Raw genomic sequence first — 19,406 nt, forward strand, 5'->3', positions numbered from 1 at the left:
AGCTATTTCTTCCTACCTAGTTATTTAAATCTTCCAAGTACACTCACAGACAACACAAAGGAAAAGTACTAAAAGGCAACATTACACGTGGTTAGTGTATACGGCTGGTTGTAACAAGGTTTGCAAGATTTGGAAAAGCTAACTTAGACACACAAGCATGTTTCTAGTCGGTTGGATAGTATTAGGCAGAGAAGCTTCAGACAAGCTCAATAGGCTAGTAGTGGTAAAGTCTGAACTCCTGCTTGCGTTAGTAGAAGAGCAGGTGAATCACTGCGCTGATATTTTCTGTGTGACTGCCTTTCTAGGAATGCTTTGCAGCTTATAGGTGTTAGTTTTAGCATGGTCCCTGAGTACTTTTTACTGGTCATGAAACTCCCGCGAAAGTTTCATTGGAGACAAAAAAGTGGCCACCAGAGGTGCCACCGTAAGCAGAAGGGCATTGATCTGCCGCGCTTGGTAGGGCAGTTGCGCGTTTGCAGAAGCGTTTGCCGTCAAATACATTTCTTCAGATATTTTCCTTCACCGTGTTCTAGCTAACAAATGATAGCAGTGATTAGTATTGTCAATATGGTACACGATGCGTGTTGTCTAATTGCCCAAGTCATTGACTGCTGGCAATGTTTTGACTGAGAGTGTCTGGTCAAGTGGCGTGTGTTCGTGACGTTCCTACACTTCTCTATTCCTGCATAGTCGCTTTCGGGCTTAAACCGAACACTGTGATTGGTTCTAGATGACTGACAGGTTAACATATTTTGTGCTAGAGGTCGCGGAGTAGCTGTGCTCTGGCTGCACGTAATGCTCATTTTCGGACTAATTGTCACTTTATTCCATAGAGCATCACGAAGCTCCAAATAGAAGTTCGCGTGCCAGAAACAAGCCTGTATATCAGGCTAACTTGGCATTAATAGCTTTGAAGAACCTCCTGAGATATCCTTAGTGAAACATAGCTTTAAAACGCAACAGCGCAGATTGAGATGCCACAAACCGGAGAGGGATGATCGTGTTTTCCTTTTCTTTCTTTGTTGTCATAATTTGCGTTTTTGATTTTGAGGATTAAAAATAATAATGAGGTGAAACTACTGTGAACTGCTCTTGCTAGATATACGTAGGCACTACGTGCGACCTTCAAGCGAAAGGTTTTGATTTTACGCATGCAGATTTTACAACACTGCCAAGTTGTAATATGCATGGCTCTTTTTTTTTTCCATTCCCATATACTGTCACAATGACCACGAGTTCTAAGTTGGCGTTGCAGTTAGCCACCCTGATCCTTGTATGTAAACACCAGCGCAAAGCGAAATCAATCCGGTGCTTCTATCAACCCAGTTATTCAAGTTAAACTGATCAATTATACATAACTGCATTGCTCTTTTTGAACCTTTCTAGAAATTTTCTCGATTCAGCGACAACACAGGCAAATAGCACTATCAAAGTAAAACAAAATATTGTATTTTAGCCCACGGCATCACTTTTTGTTTTCTATCATTGTAAAGCAAACGCACACACTCCGAACACCGCACTTCGCATAAAACTACAAACACACTCACACACACTACACGCACAATCTAGGCACTGCATTTTCCAGTGGCGTAGCCAGCGGTAGGGGGGACACCGGGCCCGTGCACCTCCCAATTTTTTTTTGCAATGGCATACAGAGCTCAAAATGACACTCCATCAGATTTGCCTGCCAGACCCCCACTTCAGATAAAGGAGCCCCCCCCCCCGACAGAAATTTCTGGCTACGCCCCTGGCGTCTTCCACCAGTCTCGGCCGATGTCGAGGCAGTGAAACGATGCTTCCATTCACTGTGCACACGTCTGCACATACAACGCCACTTGCATCAACATGTTTTTAACACGAAAGTGATTTATGCCGGCGTCCACCAAGACTTCAATGACGTATTTCCATCACGGAAATGACGTAGAAAAAATTTGCACGATCAGATATCAAAGAAAAAAAAGTTCCGTCAACGGGCATCGAACCCACGACCGCTCGGTCCGCAACAACAGATGCCGGGCACGCTATCCTTGTGCCACGGCCAGACACTATAGAGGCTTTACAAACGCGCCTTTTAGATGCGAAGTATCTTGAGGCGGAGCTCAATCCGGTGGTGGTGGTGGTGGTGGTGGTGGTGTGCGGCGTGACCACCCTTACTGCGCATGCGCATACCCTCTCCCCACACCTCCTCTCCACTCACCCTCTCGTCTTCCCCTCTCCACATTCCCTCTCCCCTCCCTCCCCTCTCCACTTTCCCTCTCCACTTTCCCTCTCCCCTCCCCCTTTCCACTCTTCCACTGACACGCGGGCTAGACATGCCGAAATTCTCTCCTGCGCAACGCCGAGATGATCTCGAGCGTATGCGCGTCCCCTCGCCTTCTCCCTCCTCTCCTACGCTGCCCCACTCTCGCCCGCCTGTCGACCGCGTTCCCCGCTCGCCCTGTGAGAATTAACGGCCGGGCTAGATGGAAGATACGACGCGCGTAGCGTCCCTCTTCGCGTTCTACAACGCGAGGTCGGTAGCATGCCCAACGAACGCCAACGAAACGCGATCGTGCAAGTGCTCCGGCTTCGCATCGCCTCATGGTCCCCTTTAGCGGGAGATGGTGTAATTTTATATCTACCACTCTCCCGGTCGGCGGGGTGATGTTGCCCTCTGGGAGCGGTAAAGTAAAGTAATTCGTCAGTACCGTGGCCTCCGCGATTAGCACCTGCAATGCATTACACGTCCGTCCCATTCGGCGCGGTTTCAATAGAAGTTCAATTTTCTCAATGCCTTAACACACCGCGAGGTGGCGATCTTAGACCAAGCGTCGTAAAAGCGTCAGCCTCGCTCATAGCATCCCACTAATCAAAACCAAAAATAGCTCTGCGACGCCAGCCTGCCTCTCCTGGCTGCAACACCGCGTTCACCGCTGACGCGCTCGCTCCGAGAAAAATCGCGGCTGGGCTACCGGGGCGGCAGGACGCGCTTTGCGTTTCCCTCTATTATAGTCCGGCCGTGGTGTTCAATCACATTTTAACATGCCGCGGGATGGCGACCAAGTTCAGCGTCAAATATCAACGCTCTTCTGGCTGTCACACCTCGTTCTCTGATTACGCTTTCACCGTTAACTACTACAGCTACCACAAGGGTTTGTTTAATCACTTAACATGGAGTTTAGTCGTCGGGATGGAGATGTACCACCAGTCATCAAAGTGGGTGCATCCACGTTAAACGGTGCTATAATAATAATAATATCTGGAGTTTAACGCCCCAAATCCACGATGTGATTATGAGGGACGCCGCAGTGGAGGGCTCCGGAAATTTCGACGACCTGGGTTTCATTAACGTGCACTTAAAGCTAAGTACACGGTAAACGGTGCTATAGCTGTCAGATATCAATAAATTGTGCAAACTCTCCTATATAAATTCAGTTACTTCTGTGAACATTCAGTTACTTCTGTAAGGGCAAGCTTTGCTTTCGTGTTATTCCGATTCCTATGAAGGAGGGATCAACCATCTTTTTTGCACAGGCGAACGTACTTGGAGTCGAACAAAAATCCGATACTCTCCTGTCGCGGGTTTGCACGTTTCCACCTGTCGTGTTCTGCGTCGGCTGGTAAACAGAACAGGGAGACTTTTTCAACGGTGCCCTTGCATCCCGAGTGACAGCCCGTCATACAGCATGTGTTGGGCATCGCTATCACTACGAAGGGACCGCGAAAAGAAAAAGGGTGCAACCAGCACAAACTACAGAGACTTTAGCACAAACAACCCCACTCCATGCCCACTCTCCGCTAATGGTGGCCAGCAGCAGCCGGCTTCCTCTTCCCCCTTCTAGCTACGCCAGCGCCGCGGCGCAGAAAGTGTGGGTGGTGTATGAAGCTCTCCCGTTGTGTTACGCGGGAGTTCCATGAGCAGTAAAAGTATCGAGGGACCATGGTTTTAGTTAATGTGAGCCACCGAGCATTAGCACGCAACTTACAAATGTGGTGCAAGTTAGATGTTTGGCATTACCAGCCGCAGACACCTCTTGAGAAGCGTTTTCATAGAACAAAAGATACTATATGGTGCCGAGTTACATTCGGACGTTAATGCTAAAGGAAGATGCTTTCACTTCTGACAAACTGCGCAAACGAGAAAACTGGGGCAGCTATGCACTGGTGGTGCGAGCACTGAGGAAACAGTGGCCTTCCCTTCCTCCTGGCCCTCATTTTTTTTTTCTTTTTGTGCTCATTATGGTGCATACCATAATTACCAGTCAGAATAAGAGTGTGCATATTAACATGCTTCCTTGTTCAATTGTGTGCTGCTTCCGAGGTAAAAAAAAAATGTTGCATGCTAAGAAGCGGCACCGCCTTCACGGCAACTAGCGGAACATGTCGAGCCGCGGGATATGTGTGCGTAGTGCATGCACGCAGAGCATATCCCTGCGCACAGACATGAAGCGCTTTTGCACTCGCCTCCCACTTTTTGCAGCATGTGTTGTGTGTACACGACTCCATAATCGCCACAAATTGAAAAATTTGATTATAAATGTTTGACGGCATTTTCCACGTTGGCCTTCCATGATCTTACACTCTGACCGCTGAGCTTTCCTTTATGCTAAAGAAAAGAGGCACGTTAAAAATTAGGTTTTGGACCCTAAAGAGGTTGCTGCTAATTTTTTGCTTGTTTGTCATTCAAACTGTTTAGTTTGTGTTGAATGGTCATTTGCCAGTTATTGCCCCGCCACGGCGTTCTAGTGGTTATGGCGCTCAACTGCTGACCTGAAGGTCATGGGATCGAATCCCGGCCACGGCGACTGCATTTTCGATGGAGACGAAGATGTTTGAGCCTCGTGTACTTCAATTTAGGTGCATGTTAAAGAACCCCAGGTGGTAGAAATTTCGGAAGCCTTCCACTACGGCGTGTCTCATGATCGCATCGTAGTTTTGGGACGTTAAACCCCAGATATTATTATTAATATTATTATAATATTAATATTATTATTAATATTTGCAAGTTATTGCACTATTCACTAATTCTTGCTGCTGTGTTATTGAACTCAATGGGATCCTGATGATTATTCTTCTTATATTATGCAATTGCTCACAAAGTGTGCTAATAATGTTAATAAAAAATAAAAATAACAGTACACTTATTATTGAATAGGCAGAAAAGCAGATTGCGTGTTTACAATGATGATGAATGGTGATTGGTGAGATAAGAAGCTTCTTTCCAGTTTGGGGTCTATTGCCTATGACAGCTGTAATTTTGGCAGTTTAGTATGGCACATACAATCAAACGCTTTGCTAAGACCTAGCAAGAGTATGCCAGTTGATGATTACCAATACCTAAAGAAAGATGGTGTACCATGATCTCACTTTGTGTTCTTCGCAGTATTGTTTAGCTCTCGCATGTGGCTCTTTTTTTATTCTTTTCCTCTGCTGCATCCAATAAAAAATCTTCTTTCATGCCATTCTTCACATCTGTTGTAGGAATGGGGATCGTCTTGGTACTGGTGGGATGTGAGTGTATTTTGGGTGTAATAATGAACTACTTGTTTTTACGCCATTTTTGTTTGTTGCTTGAGACATATCAGCATCGCTGTAGTCTTCATAAAGAATGCCTGGCACGTTGTTTGCCCCTAGGGCACGTTATGGTGATGTGTAAAAGAGGTGGCAAAATTACCCATGGAATACTTATCTTTGCAGCTTGAAGTTGAGGAAAAGCAAGGTTCAAGCTTCACGCTGCGTATCAAGGACCTAGAGCGCGCCAAGGAACTGGTCAAGAACCACAACGGGGAAGCCAAGGTTCACTTGAGCAATAAGAGTGAGATATGCCTGATTTTTAACACATTTTAATGCCTTTTAGTCTGAACAAAGGAGCTAGCAATGATTGCGCTGGCTTGAGATCTCTTTTGTTAGTGTTGTGGGTTGTTTATGTATTCAAGAGACTGTTAATTTAACGGGCATTCAGTAGAACCTTGTTCATTTGCTCCCATTATGTCGAATCCCGCTATAACGAATACCGCTACAGTAAAACCTCGTTAATTCGGATCTCAAGGGAGTGAAAATGATGTCCGACTTATCTGAATGCCAAATTAACGAATGCATAACAAAATTGCACTTCTTCAATTCCTTTGTCACATACCTTTATTTTGAGGAGTAGTCCGTGATGCTTGTTTCTTTTTTTGTGGACAGTTGGTTGGCAAGGACTAGTTTGCGGGCATGTGACGAACCATCTAGCACAAGAGTATTGCCTGGGACATCGTAACAAAACTCCTCTAGAACGACGAGAGCGTCCGCGGCTTCATTGGCAGTGTGACGCACCGGGCGTAGTTCATCGCATGGTTCTTTGTTGGACGCCTCATCCGTCTCACCGAGGGTAGCCCTGATGATCGCGTCATCGTTCAAGTGACCGGCGAAGACAATGCCGTCATCAGTTGTAACGTAATCTGCAAGCTCCACTTCGGAGGGAAGCAGGCTCAGGAACACCATATTGTCGGGGGCCTTTTTTCTTTGTTATCGACACTGCCGATACGCCGATATGTCAGAATGCACCGAAGAGGGGGGAAAAAACGCAACCGACGCCTGCAGGTCCGCACGCTATCCGTCTGAGGTTTTGTTTCTTTGTTACCCGTTCTCCGCCGAAGACAGGATGATGATGATGATGCCTGCTCCAAAAAGCCACCTTGCGTCCCCTTTCATAAGTTTTCGAAAACAAATGCGATCTTCCTTGGCCTCCGCGATATGCATCAACAGCGCACCATTGCTATGCCGTTGCTGCCGGAGCCCATCTCGGAGACCATAAGTTTGCACATGTGCGGCAAAGAAAATGCAGTGCGATAAATATTATGGCCTCCGAGACACAGTTTCAGTTTCGCCGTCTTTGGCTTGCTTCCAGTCCGAATTAACCAGTGCGCATGCAATTTTGCGTCGAATTGGCGAATGTTTGTTGCCATAGGGCTATGAACATATTTGAAGGGAAAGTGTGGGAATGACGAATTATCCGAATTCTTGAATTTACGGGGGCCGAATTGATGAGATTCTACTAGGCTTGTGCGAATAGTAAATTTTAGGTCCGAAGCGAATTGTGATTTGGTCGAAGCGAATTCGAATGGTTCATATCACATATTACAACGAAAAATGAGCATATCTGTCATGACCCAACTAACCAGCGCAATACAGTGGAACTTCGATTATACGACTTTCAAGGGACCGCGCAAGATCGTCGTATAATCCGGGTGTCGTATAATCGAAAAACCGAGAATATAGGCAGTGACGGCCATTGTTGCCCCACAATAGCGGGCACATAATGCCTAAGAAAGTCCGCGGCACGAACGTACGCTGCTCCGAGGAACGTAGATTAAATTAATTGAAAAAAATGACAACCACGCATTTTATCGGTGGTATGAACGAACCTTTATTTCTCACCTTTTAAAAAAATCTGTGATTTTCTTCTGAGAGTTTGCCCAGCCACGACGCATCAGCTTTCTTTCGATAGCTGCAACATCTGGCAGCAAGTCGCCGATCTCGTCGCGTGCGCAAGCAAACCGCCGAATGTGGTCGACGTAGCACAACACGTCCGTGTAAGTCGGAACGGACGCGCTAGCCTCTGCAGCGTCGTCCATCTCTTCCTCGTCGGAAGTTCCCACAGTGTCGGGACGCACAGTTTCGATAATGTCAACCAGCGACACTTCACTGCACACTGCAACGTCGTCGTCGGCACCAACATAGTCCGCGAAAGATCCAGGTAGCTCCAGGCTGCCGAACTCTGGTTCGTCGTCAACAGGCACTGCAGCTTCACTGGTAGAACAAGCACCACTTCTATTAAAGCCGCAGTGCCTGAAGGAGTTGGCGATGGTTTCTGGCGTGACTGCGTCCCATGCACTAGCAATGTAGTGCATTGCATCAAGCACAGAAAGCTGCTTATCCAACTGCTTGCGTTCCATGCCCGCCAGCCGACGCTGCACCAGAAACTTCCGATATTTCTGTTTCATGCACTTGATGACGCCAGTGTCAAGTGGCTGCAGCTGGCTAGTGCAATTAGGGGGCAGAAATACAACTTTCACATTTCTCAAACGCGACATATCTGATGGATGGCATGGCGCATTGTCAAGCAGAAGAAGAATCTTTCTGTTCTTAGCCCCCATTTTGGAGTCCAGCTGCTGCAGATATGTAGAAAGCGTAGCAACCGTCATCCAGGCTTTCCGGTTGAACGTGTACTGGCACGGCAGCCTTTTCAAATTCTTGAAGCATCGCGGCTTCTCAAACTTGCCGATCACGATGGCAGGAAGCTTTTCAGAGCCGTCTTCATTAGCGCAAAGCAATAGTGTAAGACGCTCTTTGCTTCGCTTACCCCCGTGACAGCTCTCTCCTCTGAATGCCAATGTCTGTTCTGGCTGCATATTATAAAATAATCCAGTTTCGTCCGCGTTGAACACGTCGGACGGCTTGTATTCCCGTATCAATTCCGGCAGCAATGCAGTCCACTTTTTCTACAGTGTCGGAGCTGACTGGCGCACTCTCTCCACAGCAGCGGCTGTACACAACTCCAATGCGTTTTTTAAAGCGATCCAACCAGCCATTGGAGGCTTTAAAGTCGTCAATGCCGCAGCGCAATGCAACTGTCTCAGCCTTCTCCTTCAAAATTGCGCCATCCACGGCAATTCCTGAACTGCGGGCCTGACGCAACCACTCAACGAGGGCCTTCTCCATGGCAGCATATTTGCCGTCTTTCGCGGCCTTCCTGTTCAGGCCGAACTTTGCCGCACTTAGTAGGATGCTGTCCTTCTTCGCGAGGATCGTTTTCAGCGACGACTCGGGAATGTTCAGGTCGCGGGCAATGCTGGCCTTTGTTGCTCCATTCCGCTCTCCGCCTCCTCGATTTTTGCGAAGCTTTTCTCCGAGCGTCAGCGGTTTTCGGTTCCGCGACATTGCGAGACGCAGCACTCGCAACGAAGGATTCGAAAGCTTCCTCGCACACCAATGTCCGAACACAGAAAATTTTGCACGTGGACACAGCAGATGCGGCGCAGCACAACCTACCGATGAGGCCAACACGTGAAGGAATGGCTGAATGGCAGCACGGCAGTAGGCCTATTCGGTTTGCAAGCTTCGACCAATCGCGAGCGGCTAAAACGCCCCTGCCCTCTGGTAGCTAGACAGCGGCGAGTTCCGGTTCCCGCGGCTGTCGCAAACTTTGCCTCAACAATCGCCGTTCAACACGTCCGGCATAACGACACGAAATCTAGTGAAAGTTATCGCATACTAGAAAGCGAGCTCGAAATTATCTGCCATGTTATCTGCCTACAACGGTCACTACAAAACCACCCAAAAGAAGAGAGAGAGAAAAAAAAGGCGACAACGGAAGTGCGCAGTGCAATGCGACAAAACGAATGCGCTCCGGCTGGCTCCGGCCAATGTTGGCTCTGGCTAGCTATGGCCGACCGCGTGTCGAAAAATTGAAGAGGCCCTGTGGTGGCAGCGCGGATATGAACTCGGTTCCTCGGTTTCCCGACTTTTTTCGCCCGGCCGCAGTGTGTTTGCGTGCCAGCCCGCGTCATCGTAGGTCTTTTTTTCTCGGACAGTCCAGCGAAGCGTCGTACGAGGCGGGGCCGGCGTCAAATTGCGTCGTACAATTGAGGTTTTAATACATTATTTCTATGGGGGTTTTGCCGGGACCAAGCCAATTCGTCGTAAAACGCGGGTCGTCGCAGGACCGGGGGACGTATAATCGAAGTTCCACTGCATTTTTAAAGTTGAAAAAAGGTAAATGCATATGCCATTCTTTTTGGTTCAAAGGGAAGTGGAAGCAACTTTGAGTAGTAGCAGGATTTGACTTTCGGTAGAATGCAAGAGATAACCTGTAAAATATGCTACGTTTTAAAATTTACCATACTGGAGCATATAAGCCTGGGTGTAACAAGCTTCTAAACTTCAAAAATGATGAATCGATATGAGGGTGTTACATTAAAACCTCATTAATTCGCACTCTGTTATTTCGAAATCCCGAATAATTAGAAGGATTTCTGCGGCCCCGTATTTTGCAATGCAAATGTGAGTGGATAATTTGAAGCGGCGGTCAGTACCAGCTCATTTAATTTGAAAATTTGCGTTCCATGTGCCAATTCCCCGATCCCTATTTAGCCGCAAATCTGCAAAAACGATGGCCCTTAGGAGCCATGAGGCAATGCAATGTAGCGATACTAATGAGTGACAAGTGAAGCATCCCAGCCTCGCTGCTGCCAGCGCAGGGAAAAAAAACTAAACGAACGGCGGTCTCGTGGTCAGCTGAAATGTGTGCCTGCGGAAAAGACATGCTTCACTGCAACGCAGCGGTGACACGCGGGCAGCATGACGCATGCTTCTCTGAATGTCAGCTGGTCATGATTTACCCATTCTTTCTGGAAAAATAAAGAAATTAATAAAGGGGTGGTCTGACCAAATTCGCGATGTATGCGAACCTCCGTTTGGCGGTTGTTCTGGCAATTGCGCACTTGCACTGCTGGCGGAGTACTTGCCTACAACGCTTACTTCGAAAACTCAGTTCAAAAACTTCAGTGATCATCTTTTTCACCCAGAACACATTGCAAATTCCGCCACACTGGTCATTATTGAATTCTTTTATTTTACCAGAAAGAATGGGCAAATGGTCGCATCAAGACGCGCTGACGCTGCGAGGAGCAGGTGATATGCTGCCTGCGTGTTACTACTGTGTTGCAGTGAAGCACGTCTTTTCCGCAGGCGCGCATTTCAGCTGACCACGAGACTGCTTTTTTTCTCTTTTTTTTTTCTTGCGCTGTCAGCAGCGAGGCCCGCCGTTTCCCCGGTTTAGCGGCAAAATTGGAACCAGATATTGCTGGAAGACATAACCCTTGTAGTGCAAACTAGCCGGCACAGTAAACGACCACCTCTAATTACTTCCAGTAATTGAAAGTTCCTTGCATCCCGCTTTTTGTATGTTTGGTTAATTTCAAAACTCACCTAAATAGATTTTTCACAGTCCCAGCGACATTGAAATAACGAGGTCTTACTGTATGTTCATTTAACCTTGAAGCGGGACTTCGCGGCAGTGCGGACATCTTTTCGAAAGGTGTATTCACGGCATAGCGCAACTTTACTGCAGCGAAACCACCTTTACAGGGGTTTACATGCGGTTTATATATGTCTATTCGTTCATTTCGACTACTTCGAAATTTCCTAGAATTTAAATTATTTTCGAAGCGAATTCGAATACTGTAGTATTTGTTCGAATACTCGAAATGCTCTAATATTCGCACAAGCCTAGATTCTACTGTACAACGAAATTTCCGCCACAAGGAATAATTTTCGCCTCTCCGTCAGCCGCCCATAGAAAACAATGGGAAAAATGTCTCGTCAAAACGAATACTTTTTCTGGGTATTTCCGCTTGAACGAGGTTTTAGCGAGTGCCACCACATAAGGAAGAGGAGCTTGCCTAGGATTGCCATAAAATTCCGCTAGAAACTCAACCATTTCTCGTTGCCACAGCCGTGCGGCCGCATCGCAAGACCCATGTCTTCATCGGAGACATGCTTTGTGCCACCACACGAACATCACGGTAAATTATTCGCCATTGAGATGCTCGGCGAAAGATCCTCCAGCCGCCATGATGCTGTCGGCGGGTTTGATGCGCGTGCGGGCCGTGGAAGAATCGTTCTTCAGGAACTCCCGCCATTGTTTTGACGTAGCACTAAAAAAAAAAAAAAAAACTACTGCTTGCTCGTCGTCACAAGCCCTGCGATCGTGAATGACATTCACGGAGTGTTAAAGGCACAGGCGCGGCCAGCGTGCACCTAGTCCAAGCGTAACTACATCCTGCTGCAACCACTGCGAACACAGATGCAGTCATGTCGACGCGATCACGAGCGACCACAAAAGTATGTGTGCATCCAACGTATGCGTACCGACTCAAAGCGCTGCCGTGGTCAAAACCGCGCTAGACGCCATCACAGATAGCAACAACGCAGCTCTGAAGGCACGCGCACGGCCAGCGCGCACAGATTGAAAACGGAACTGCCGTTTGCCGCAACCGCTGCGCATAACACCGCGGTCACTATCGTCGCGATCATCGATAGCGAATACGCTCAAGTACGCAGCTAACACACCGGAAGAAAGATTAGAGGCAGCAAAGTCGTAAAACGGCACGAAGCGTTCCGGCTATCATTTCACTCGCTTATGACTGTGGTAGAGCGGAGCTTCTGCACTTCGTTTTCAGTTAGCCTCTAGCGAACTTCGGCACGCTCCTTAGCAGCGCTACGCGCTCGGCACGCGTTGAGGGTAGCCTGCGTACAGTATTTGCTCGTGTATAACTCACGTGTATAACTTGGGTATTTACGCAAAGCCGCCTTCCTTGCATTACCGTGAAGCCAACTTGCGCACCGAAATTCGTGTATAACCCGCACCCCGAGTTTAGTGTTAAATTTTCTGTATATTTTGTGCGTGTTATACGCGCGAAAATATATTCACTCGGTGTGCGGTCAAGAACGTCCGAGTTAGCGAGAGTTAAATGCAAAGGACGACGCATGCGCTTGCCGGGACCAAAGGACGAGTCACGATCATCAGATTTGTGGTCTATAGATGAAATTTCACTGCAATGAAATTCTGCGACAACGAACTTTTTCGCCCGTCCCGTCAATTTCGTTGTAGCGGGAGTTGACTGTATTATGGACACGCCGTCTGGTCACTTCAAACATGTGCAGGGTCAACCACATCTAACACCTCATTAGTATTCAGCAGGTAAAACTAGAATGTTTATTCTACTGCACGAGGGAAACGCCCATTACCGTATACAGTCGCCGACCTTTTATTCGGATTCGGCGGGAACTGCCGAAAAGTCTGAATAATCGGAAGTTCGAAAAAAAAAAGGATTCACCAGAAAAAAAGCACCTATATTGGTCCGGCGGCCGGAAAAACCTTGTCAATGCGCGTCCTCCTGGTGAAGCGCGCTGCCCAAAAACGATTGTGATTACCCTTCTTTCAGGGTAGCAGCTTCTAGTGTATTGGTACAAGATAATTGCGTCTAATTTTCCAGCCCACGTATCTTCAGCATGCACTGGCGTCATATGAATGCATAGTAGAAATGTGCTTGTCTTCTCAAATTAACCTCGGCGATCACAACCCTGACATGTACAAACTCAACAAACAAGAGACACCCCAGAAAAGGTGCCAAGCGATAGAAGTGCATAAAAACGCATTTTTTTAAACCTGCAGGGCCATTTTAGAATGAGGTGTGTGTTTTAAACTGTCGTATCCCATCTTTCCTCAATATGACTTTTGGCGGGCGAGGCCGCTTGGTTTTGAGATATCTCTGGAACCGTTGATCCGATTTCTATCAGTTTTTTTTAATTATTTATCCGAATGAACTTCTCGAGGCAGTACAATGTAATTTGTTTTTCAATATACTATTGCTTCTGTGGTTCGTTAAAATAATTGTACAGGGCATTCTAAAAGTGATCGCATTTTTTGTGCCAAACTTCATGCTACGGGACAATTTTTGCTGGCGTTTTAAAACAAAACCAGCCATTCGTGACATCTGTTGTAGGAATGGGGATCATCTTGGTCGTTGGGTGTTTGTGTATTTTGGGTGTAATAATGAACTACTTGTTTTTACGCCATTTTTGTTTGTTCCTTGAGACATGTCAGCATCCCTGTAGTCTTCAAAAAGAATGCCTGGCATGTTGTTTGCCGCTAGGGCACCTTATGGTATTGTGTAAAAGAGATGGCAATATTACTCATGGAATACATATCTTTGCAGCTGGAGGGGGACAGCAAGCAGGGCCATGAGTTCTCTGTGAAGGTCAAGGACCTTAACGCGGCCAAAAGTTTTGTCGAAGGACACAAGCAGTGTGGAGCCAGTGTCTCGACCAGCGACAAAAGTGAGACATGCCCACTTTTTAAGACATTTTGATGCCTTTTTGTTTGAACAAAGGAGCTAGCACAGATTGCGCTGGCTTGGGATCTCTTTTGTTAGTGTTCTGGGTTGTTGTGTATGTATTCAAGAGACTGTTAATTCAACGGGCATTCAGTCTAACCTTGTTAGTTTGGCTCCCATTAATATGGACACGCCGTCTGGTCACTTCAAACATGTGCAGGGTCAATCGTTCTACACCTCATTAGTATTCAGCCGGTAAAACTGGAATGTTTATAATACTGCACGAGGGAAATGCCCTTTACCGTATACAGTCGCCGACCGTTTATTCGGATTCGGCAGGGTCCGACGAAAAGTCAGAATAATCGGGAGTCCGAAAAAAGAGGAATAACCGGAAAAAAAGCACCTTTATTGGCGCAGCGGCCGGAAAAAAACTTGTCAATGTGCGTCTGTACACGTCCGCGCTTATGCGCGTCCTCGTGGTGAAGCGCGCTGCCAACGATTATGACGACCCCTCTTTCAGCGAAGCAGCTTCTATTCTATTGGTACAAGATAATTGAGTCGACTTTGCCAGCCCACGTATCTTCAGCATGCACGGGCGTCATGTGAATACATAGTGGAAATGTGCTTGTCGTCTCAAATTAACCTCGGCGATCAAACACTGACCTGTACAAACCCAACAAACAAGAAAGACCCCAGGAAAGGTGCCAAGCGATAGAAGTGCAAAAAACGCATTTTTTTAATATGCAGAGTGATAATAGAATGGGATGTGTGTTTTAAACTTTCGAAGACAATCTTTGCTCAAGATGACTTTTGGCTGGTGAGGCCGCTTAGTTTTGAGATATCTCTGGAACCGTTCATCCGATTTCTATCAGTCTTTTTTTATTATGTACCCGAATGCCTTTCTCGAGGCAACACAATGTCAATTTTTTTCAGTATATTGCTGCTCTGATTCGTTAAAATTAATTGCAGAGGGCATTCTAAAGCTGAGAGAATTTCTTGTGCCAACGTACATTCTACGGGACAATTTCTGCTGGCGTTTAAAAAAGCCACATAACATGAAATACTAAAACCACGTGACTTTACTCACCTGGCACAGTATTGCAGCTCTCCCATCCATAATCCAAACGAAGCATCTGTGTGCACAGACCATGGCGAAATAAGCGGCTCTAGGCGTTGGCGTCACAGCACGTCGCAATTTTGATGGCGGCACGCAGCTAGCAAGCATAATCGTTCCTGATAAGCGGTAGGTTGACAGGTCCAAGTACACGGTCGTTTCACTCAAATATTGGTTGAGAGCGCTCCAGTGCGGTAAGCTTGTTGATTGGCGGGATTGATTTGGGGTTGATTGGCGGAACATGAGAGAGGCATTTGCCCTGTATTGCGTGCAGTCGGGCTGCTGATGATTATGACGACGATATGCTCCCTAAAGTAGTAGCTGTAATCGCTGATACTTTCTGTTTCAGTGTTTAATATGTGGCAGAGTTACTGTACAGACAATTCTTAAGATGGGTGCGGGACTGGATAGTCAACTTTTGAACTTTTCCACCGGCCAATCATGGTGAAAATTTCAGAGATAGAATATTTTCTTGTTATTAGAACATACAGTCAACGTGCAATTTTTTCGGATTCACTAAAGACCGCGATATTGTCCGAAAAAACGAGCAGTCAGAAAAAACAAGTTCGTGATTTTTTATTCTGCTCAAGCGGTCAAAGCGCCACAGCCACATCCGAAAGAGTTTAATGCCTCCCAGTACACTTATCAGGCATTTTGGTGCGCGCCAAGGCTCTCGCAAATAAATTCGGTACCTGCCGCGAATCCCGCTTAACTACGTGCTAACCGTTACTTGCAAATTTGCGTCTCGTGATGAGCGCCGCTGATACGAGCAAAGCGCTGAATGGATTACGGCTCTCTCGCTTGGAGCGTTTGGAAACGATGACGCGGAACACAGACAGTGGCGGTCGAGCGGACGACTCGTCCGGCTTTCCGCAGTGCGTGTGTCCACGTAAACACGCACACACACATCACCGAATCTCCGCCGATACGCAGCATTTGCTGTCGTGTGAAGCCTATCGTTTCTAGCTGTGTGCAGCACATCGCCAAATAAGCTGGCGCCGTCACTGTACTGTTGCTGAACCGTAAGCACGCATTTGTAATAAAAGGGTTCGTGATGCCCACTCCGTTCCCGACCGCACGCGGGCGCGGCATTGGCGTACTGGTTTCGTTCGTTCGTAAAGGCGACGCGTCTGTGCTGTGCACTTAGCGGTCTCACACAAAGAGGCAGCACGCATGCAACTGCGCTAGGCCACATGCACTACCGAGCAGTTACCTGAAGATGCTTATCGTAAGGGTTGTCACCGATTAAGTCGTACTGGCGTGCTAGTCACCTGCCGCCATCAAGCCTCCGTGCATTTCCGCTCCTTATGCGTAGGGACATCGCCGCACGGCAAGGAGGTTTAAAAAAGCTTCTGGAGTGGAGGTCATCTATACGTGCCCACGCGAGCGGTGAAGCCTGGGAAACCGGTTGGCAGCCATCTTGCTCCAGGCAAGAGGCAGCGCAGCTTGAAGCGCGGGCAGCGTAATTGTGAGCTTCCGCGGGGGCGTTTCAGCATGACAACTGGACAGTTTAGTGTCATATATTTGGCCGAATTTTTTTTTTGTCGTGCAAGGTGAAAAGGCAGTTTTTTTACGTCATAATACATGGGCTAAGCGTGCCTTATAACACGTAGAATTTGCATGCAGCAGTCCCGAAATGAAGCACATGGTGGAGTTAATGAGTGGACAAAATTTTATCATCCCGACTTTTACAATTTCAAAAGAAAAAAAAAGCATATACAATGCGGTTTATACGTGAATCAATAAACCAACAAATCCACAATAACTTCAAAATGCATCATAATGAAGACAGTCACGAAACTAACCGTATGAAACACCCGCGCGCTTAAAATTTGAACAGAGCAAAAGAAAATATACTAAAGCAGAATAGTTCACCAGTTTGCTGCAGCTCTTGGTTACGCATAATGCAGACAATCCCGAAACTCACCACCTGAAAAACGCGCCCTTAGAAAGGAAACACAACAAAAGAAGAGATACGAAAGCTGATTAATTGACTGGCTTGCTGCAGCTCTTGTTTACGCTAGTGTACAAATTTTTAAAAATAGCAGTCCTTGTCAGTCGCGTTCTTATTCCGCTCTGGGAGTTCGAAATGCGAAGCATTTCTTAGCGATCGTCTGCCTCATTCAGCGTTTCTGTCTACGAATCTATCTACCTAGCCGCCTACGCCTGGAAGCTCTCATGATCGCCTTCTTAACTTGGTGTAGACGAAAATCGGCATATGAGGGTAAGAGGATTTGACAGATATGACTGTCGGGTCATGACATGAATAACGGGAAAATCCTGTCGCGTACGTCATCAAACCCTTTCATCCAGAACCGTGTGGCACATAGCCGTTTACCACTGGCCGCGTTGTACGATTATGCGCCACAGGTGATTGAAAGTCTATATCTACCCAGGAACGGTGAGAGCAGACATTAGTAATTTAAATGCGAGAGCGTTAAAAAAAACCGACATCGGCAGCGTTGATCCGACGAGTGGAAAGGATAAATATTAGGTTCACAGCAGGAATCGAACCCAAGCATTCTGCGTGGCAATCAAGTATTTTACCACAGAGGCAGTCAGGTATATATACTGGTTTGGAACAACAGCCTATGCAGGCGTAATGACGGTGCATCGGCATGTGTGGTTGTGGTGTGCCTATCTAATTTTGCAAGAAAGCAATACACAGTACGTATATACTCCTACGATACAGGCGTCATATCTGATTAACGTCTGTGGTTCCAGTGTTGGCTCCGCTTCTATAGCAGTGTGATAAACCTTACATTTGTATTCCTATGTTTTAGCAAGCTTTATTGAAGCATTGCTCGACACTAGAGGAACACATTTACGAAATTTAGGTATGATATCCCAATGGATGCACCATCAAGTGCACTTAGTTTCGATAATACTGACGTATGTACTTTGACGTGAGGGCTGACGTTACGTTGCACCATAAAGTTACCCTTCAAACGCCAGTGTTGTCGACGTGCCTGGTAAGCCCACGATGTGAACACAGCTACTACACCTACAAAAACACGTTGATCCACAACGTAACGCTTGGCTCAAAGCCATAAAATACAGCATAGAAGTACTCGCTGACTGCTTCGCATGAAACAGATTCGCATGAAACAGCCATAATTCTTCATCATCATCAGCTACAGGCAGCATCAACGAAGTTCACATAATACCTTTCAGATGTGTAGCGGGTACCTCGCTTATCCGCACAAAGACGAATAATGGCATAGTGATTGCTTCCGTACTTCACAAAAATTATGATTTTCGTCGTAGTGGGTACCTCGCAAGTGTACTTGTATTAGTTTCCCTAAGACAGTTTAGAACGGGCTCTAGAAAGGCCGCTCTTCCAGCTTTCGCTGTGACTGTGCTGTGGGCTCCGCGCAGGCCCGGCGTTTTTTATGTACAGCTTGGCAATCTTCGACAAATTGTAAATGTGGCTATCCGAGTGGATCGCATTCCGAAAGATTATACATCCACAACACTCGCTTGTCACCAAAGCAGTGGAGAGATTCGCCATCTCTGGAACTTCCGCGCGGGCTCAAGCGACGACCACCAGCGACACACACCATCGAATACAGCAAGAACCATAAGCTTAACCCTTTCAGCCCTGGATTTTTTATTTTGGCCGGAGACATTTTTTGTGCGTGGTTTCTTAATAGTTAGGACCTCAGAAGACCAAAAACGAAAAATCGAGCCAGTGGTGCAAGTATTTATGGATTAATTAGCATGGAATCAAATTAGGTAATCAGGGCTCAGTGGTTGCGAAATTAGAAAAATGGCTTTGTTATTTCTGCTACTCGCTAGAGTACACAAAATGTGAACCACATCTCATTTTTCAGTGTGATACTCCTTGAAACAGCTTCTGTACGACGTCCCAAAAACGGCGCTTACCCGCCTCACATGACCCGCCTCGGCGTCACCCATGACTACGGTCAACCTTCTTCTTTGTGGCTCCCAGCTCCGCAAACATGCCGCAACATTGGTGTCAATTACAGTGGCGATCATTGAAGAAGTGTATCCCCAAGAATGAGCAGTTTTGGTCTCATTTCCGAGGTGCTAGGAGAGCGTTTGTGCCGTGTCGTCAATTGACGACGCCAGGGCCGAAAGGGTTAAGATAACCACGCCCGGGCAGTGGGAGGCTATGCTGCTCAGCGCCTGCCCGGATGACCAACTCTGGAAAGTCCGGCTGGCCGAAGACGCCGCCAAGACCCAACGTCTGGCCGGCGCCTGAGGAAGGGGGGCTCCGGTAGGGCTAGTCTCCCGGCCCCCGCCTCCCTTGACCCCAGCAAGGACACAAATAAAGTTATGTCTCTCTCTCTCTCAAGCGACAACCCACACGTTTTCTGCCTGGAGCAATATGGCGGCCGTCGGCTTCAGGGCGGTGCGCCGCCTCCACTCGACAAGATTCTTTTTTGACATCCTTGCCGCACGGTGCAGTG

General features: G+C 47.2%; 1 protein-coding gene and 1 long non-coding RNA gene across 2 annotated transcripts in view; one reads left to right on the forward strand and one right to left on the reverse strand.

Moving 5' to 3' along the window:
• LOC119407014 (uncharacterized) overlaps positions 1 to 19,406 on the forward strand; it is a 59,657-nt gene that overhangs the window by 20,175 nt on the left and 20,076 nt on the right. The gene's annotated exons all lie outside the window — the stretch shown is intronic.
• The window catches only part of LOC125760077 (uncharacterized), a 145,995-nt gene continuing 127,183 nt past the window's right edge, over positions 595 to 19,406 (reverse strand). The window contains exon 3 of the long non-coding RNA XR_007417739.1: positions 595 to 682. This is a non-coding gene — a long non-coding RNA (uncharacterized LOC125760077). The remainder of the gene's footprint in view (positions 683 to 19,406) is intronic.

The sequence above is a fragment of the Rhipicephalus sanguineus genome, chromosome 10 (genome assembly GCF_013339695.2).
Source record: "Rhipicephalus sanguineus isolate Rsan-2018 chromosome 10, BIME_Rsan_1.4, whole genome shotgun sequence".
In the NCBI taxonomy this organism is placed as follows: Eukaryota; Metazoa; Arthropoda; class Arachnida; order Ixodida; family Ixodidae; genus Rhipicephalus; species Rhipicephalus sanguineus.